Source organism: Odontomachus brunneus, unplaced genomic scaffold (genome assembly GCF_010583005.1).
Source record: "Odontomachus brunneus isolate Ranch 3 - 2012 unplaced genomic scaffold, Obru_v1 Obru_scaffold_027, whole genome shotgun sequence".
NCBI classification, from domain to species: Eukaryota; Metazoa; Arthropoda; class Insecta; order Hymenoptera; family Formicidae; genus Odontomachus; species Odontomachus brunneus.
Genome location: NW_022639477.1, coordinates 1,998,846 through 2,004,807, shown reverse-complemented (window position 1 = coordinate 2,004,807; position 5,962 = coordinate 1,998,846).

The following is a 5,962-nucleotide window of genomic DNA, read 5'->3' as shown; positions in this document are numbered from 1 at the left end:
TTTTTTTTTTTTTTTTTTTTTTTTTTTTTTTTCGTCGCAGGACATGTGTCGAGGGATTTTTTTGAGATTTTTGATAGTAATTTGCGTCCTTCCAGCGAAACCTGTGTCGGCCACTTAATCGCTGTAATCGACATCCACTTCTCTCTTTCCCTCTGCAGTGCTCCTATCCTCCTTTCTGGATCCCAAATCTTTCTCTTAGTGATTTAACTGTATAAGCGAAATATACGAGGGCGAAAGGACAAAACCTTAATATGCTCGAAAGGGGCAAGAAGGGAAACAAAGTGGAAATCATACGAGGTTTGGCTATATTCACAGCAGTTGATACTTTTACTTCTAATCTACTATGTCTACTACCGCTCTATTACTATTACTATCACTATTAAACTATTACTATTACTTCTACTATCGCCGCTGCGCCACGACATTTTTATGTACATATATTTTCTCAATTCTTACGTGCGCAATGATCCGATAATGACATGTGCGCGAATAAAAAGAAAAGGCGTGTAATATATGTGAGATAGAGATATGATCGCACGTACGCGTACGCGTGTATTGTGTGTGGTGTGTGCGTGATTGTGTGTGTGAGTGTGTGTGTATTTGTATGTGTATGTGTATATTTGTGCACGTGTACGCAAATAAGATAGAATGCAGAAAGGTAAAAAAGAAGGAAAACAGATAAAAAGGGGACATAGAGAAAGGGAGAAAGAGAAGGAAGGAGTGAAAGAGCAACAAACCAAAAGTGTTCGATCATCCAGCTGCCGTTGCGCTCCTGTGTGTGTTTGCCCGCGTGCGTGTGTGTAAAATATATTACGCGAAATATATATTATATTATTATATACATATATATCGTATATATGTATATATATACATATATATACATATGTCTTTGCTGCTCACAACTCGTTTCTTATCTTATAGATAGTTGTAGTTAGATGGCGATTCTCACATTGTTTATACCACGAGTAGTCACGCGATTGCACGTGCATTTGAAACGATTTTATACGACTTTTATCAATCGCCCGTGTCTTTGAGCGTAACCAACGTTAAGCTTTTTTACACGTTCGGTTGCAGCAACGTTAGTGTTAAGCGTGGTTAACTAAAAAAGAAAAAAAAAACATAATTGTTTCCCCTCTCTGTATATTGTATCTCTCTCTCTATCTATGTCTATATTATAGATCTATTATTTAAAACACAAAAGAAGGAATCGTTTAGTAAATCTTTCAAGCTGTTAACGTCTTTAACTACTGTAATGCAAATTCTTGAGAAGCACACTATCCGACACAGATCTCAAGATATTTTCAGATCGGCTGCGCTAATGATGTACAATGTATTCTCTATACTTCAAAACTAGACAAAAGTTTCATCGGTTTTTCAAATATTTTTTTAGAATGCACAACGCATGTCTTTCACATTTTTCTAGATGCTATGGATAATTTTTTTTAAACCAAATTGATTTTTTTCGAATTCTAAAGTAATTATTTCAATACGGCGAGAATGTTCGTTCTAAAAAATTTACATGCAATTTTATATTTGACCGTCCCAAATAAACTGCAATCTGCTTCTAACCATATAATATTTAAAAGAAGAGTTTATAATTAAACGATTTTTATTAAAGTTTGCGAATATTAAAATTACTTAATTGTCATAAAAATCGGAGAACTGAGTTTCTCAGATTGAAAAATGATTTTTTCGCTATTGGTTTTATAAGACATTCCTTTACTGAATTCACTCTCAGGAATAAAAGATTCAAGATAGTTTAAGGGACCTTCGAAGTTCTAGTTGATGTCGTTAATCGTGAAAAAAAAGATGTTATCGTCAGTCATAAGATCTTTTGTTTAGTTTTAAACAGAAGTGTGTAGAGAGAATACGTCTACACGCACTTTGTGCCAACACAAATTGAAAATTCGTATTTTCCGATACGAGTTCCAGCGTTACGCTATTACATTTTGTTACGCGAATATGAATTTTAGTTGATATACTGAAGAGAAAAACAGGTGTTAGTTAACCAAAGCTGCAACACTGTTGGTGCAATGGATCCTTAGGGAGTAACAGCGGAGAGTAAAGCTGGGATATAGGTGAAGCGGCAGTCCGCTGGCAACAAAATTGCTGGTGCATTTAAAAAGAAATGGTCATTCGGATTCTCATCAGCGAGTGCGAATCCAAACTCTTTGTACTTGGACGAATCTCTATAGTTGGGTCTTGAAGACCTTTCTGAGAACTTTTCGCTTGACAGAATCATATTATATATTTTCTAGTACGAACGGTGGAATTATACGCGAAAGCGATTTTCGGTTAAGGAAAAGAAGATATATTGATAAGCTACCTATAAGGTAGTTGAAAGATATCGAGTAAATGGAGTTAACTAAAAAAAAAAAAAGAAAGGAGGAATAATGTAGAAGGAAACTATATATAAGAAAGTTGCGCGGAAGTGACAAAAAATCAACATAATGTTGATAAGCCAAATCGGACATTATTTAAGTATAGAAACGTCTGAAATACTTTAACTTTCGTTTTATCATATTTGTCATTAGCGCGTAAAATCAAATTGTGCCATTCAATTGTCACAAGTAATAGGGATGATTGAGCCGAATTTTACACATAATAATGACGGAAAAAATGCATTTGTTCAATCGTCAGAGTCTCTTTAAGTCTCAATATTTAGATTACTACGATTTCCGTAAATGTCCGGTGAGGCTTTGTGACTTGAAAATAGGCCATAGAACTTCTCCATTGATTCGTGACGCATTTTCCTTCTCATAATAATTCATGCATCTTGTCCGTTCAATTTTATACGGGACATTGTAAACAAAATTATTTATTGAAGGTACGATAAAACATAAAGAGGCTTGGCATTAATTAAGGGCTCGATGTTTTGACGAAAAATTAAAGTGAGATTTGGATATGGTAAATACGTATTTAAAAAAAAAATAATATTACGGTCGTAATATTATTGGTATACGGGTCGTCTCGTGACTTGCAACATTATTTTTAATGATATATTTTCTAATCAAATTGATTTTTATTGAACGAAAATGGACTGAATATATAGATGATTCTCGAGTTGCGAGCAATTGAAAAGAAAAAACTTTTTAAGAACCACACTCGAGAAACAATTAAGTTAACAAAATTATACTTTTCTAATTTAATTCTATATAGGCTATATAGATCTTTAATACATTTTTTTATCAATTACAAAAGTATAATGTTAACGATTATAAATTTGCCCCTTTTGACATTTTCGTTGAGAGAAAATCGACTTGGTCAGTAATTCTATCGTTAAAAATAATATTACGAGTTGTACGATGTTTTTGTATATCTGATAATATTGTTATAAAGTAAACAATGATATTACACCGCTGCATATCTTCGTTCGTTTGTAGTTTTATCTAGAGTTCAAAGAGTTCACGTTTTATTGAAGAATTAGCCACATACATAAAAGTGAATCACTGAATATTAACAGATTTGTGCTTAAATTTCTTACTGTACTGCCTACAAAACTTTTTAGTTTTTAGGGATTTATTCTTCAGATGTATAAGATTTCTCGAAACCAATGGATGCTCTTTAAACTTCAGATACGAAAAGTCAAGTTAGGACAAAGTGATGATTGCTTCAGAAAGAGACGTCTTTAAAATATGTAAAAATTATTTCAATTAAAAGATTTTTTATAAATTCGACATGAAAGGTTTCATAAGATAAAGCCGCTGAACTCTATGAATTAAGATTTTAAGAATTAACCTTGAAAGTTTTTAATATTGGATACAGTGAAAACCTAGAGTAAACAATAGTCTTGTCGAGAAAAATATTCATCAATGAAATAATTCATTCCTATAAAATCTGCGGCTGGAAGAGCATCCAATAATTCTTAGATATCCGTATTTATACCGTACTAATCGTTTTTATGTAGTTCTTGTATGCAGCGTTATTTTGCATTAGATAGACTTGCGGGAGAAGATCAATGGCCAAAATGCCGTTCCTGGGAAAATTGCTGGCTCGTGCTCGCTTGTTATTATAGAACCGGCCTCGAATGTTAAAAGGGTTGACGATTGGGCATTAGATGTTGCAGTTCCTGTTACTGTTAAACATTACGAGAATGTTAGAAAAAGGACGGCTGTCGTGTATGTATATACAACTATCTAGGAAATTTGATAAGGGAGGCTTGATCTTCGCGGTTCCTCATTCTTTTCAGACAGTTAGAAAATTCCGAAATAAAAGTCAAAAGACGGACATATTTTGCCATTGGTTCAAATAGTTTATATTGTTGTGAATGTGTTTTTGATAATATATCGTTTTAAGATCATGTATATCGATTAAGTTTCCGGGTTGTCCAGTGTTATACCTTTTCTAGAACTACGAGACGCAAGAGCACAATGGCTGGAAAATAAAAAAAAAGTACAAGACTCTGTCATGTAATATCAAGGTTACTAGTTAAAAAGAAGAGAAAAATTTGATAGAGGTCAAGATAATCGCTTTGACTTTTCAAGTGTTAAGACAAGTTGATTACGTCCGTTGTTAAATATGCATCAACAAAATGTGTCGAACAAAATTTGTATAGTGACTGTGAATAATACATATTACTGTTCATAAGCTGTGAATATCGAATAAATTAAAAAAAAAAAAAGAAAAAAGATTTATAGGAAAGATCAATCAAAAAAAGAATCCACGAAGTACACTAGATTAGAATACGCATTTGTCACAAGAATGTAAAAGGGAGTACAAGATGTGTATAATAAAAGTAATAAGAGAGAAGTATAAATAAATGAAGAGAGAAATCTAGAACTTTAAGAGCGTACTCATCTAAAGGAATAAGAGAGCCTTAACTTTTAAGTGCGTAGCTTATTGTTAGCGTATATATTTAATCTTTCAAATACCTAAATGTAATTATATTCCTGTAAACGGTAATTATATTGTCGAGAATGTCTAAATGTATTTTATATCTCAACCAACGGGGGATCCTTTTTTCATCATTTTTCTCTGACACTGTCAGATTTATTTTAAAATTTCAAACAAGACTCAAATTAAACACGCAGCGAAAGAAACTTGCGTTACTTAAGGATAGATAGAGATCTAAAGACAAAGTCAGCAATCTCCACATTTTAGAGAAAAGAAGACAGTTAACCACGTTTAACAAATTCGATAATTTATATGATAGCATCTTATTGATAATAGACACATCATTCAGAGTTCGGTTTCGATAATTTCAAGACACTGACTATGTAAGATCAAATGTGACTCACGGAAATTAGATTATTTATAAAAACTGCGATGCCATATGAATACTACACGAGCAAACATTCTAAAAAATTGTTGATATTCAGTTTCTATGTACAAAACAAATAAATCACCACAAAGAAAATAGTATTTAATATTATTTTACCATTTGCCTATATGGCTATATTTTTACATATTTTGATGATTTATTTAATTTTTAGTTGGTAAGTTTGCTATGATTGCTGTCTTTGTGCTGTTATAGTATCATATATAGGCAAATCAAATTCTTCACCACTATATAAATATTGTATAATATTTATATAATTTTCTGAAGTAGATTTTACCAGTTGTTAAAATTAATATATAAGACATTTGTTTGTATGATAATTTACTTTAAAAAATATTACTTCATTGTCAATATTGTGGCCTCCTTGCTGTCTGGCATTTAAGTATCTAATGTATTCCTGTTGAGGACAACACAACTTTTTATCAGAATGTCATTTGAATGGCATTCATCAGCAAGTCTGGTCTTGTATTATTATTTATATCTTGCATTTGTTTGGTGATAATGGTATATTGATCTCAATGATATTTCTTGAGAGATGGTTTTACAAAAGATTCACTAGGAATAGTACAAAATATGAGCTATCTACTGAATATCTTTATAACCAATTTTAATTGTAAGTGTGAACATATTGCAAGGAATATATATATATATATATATATATATATATATATATATATATATATA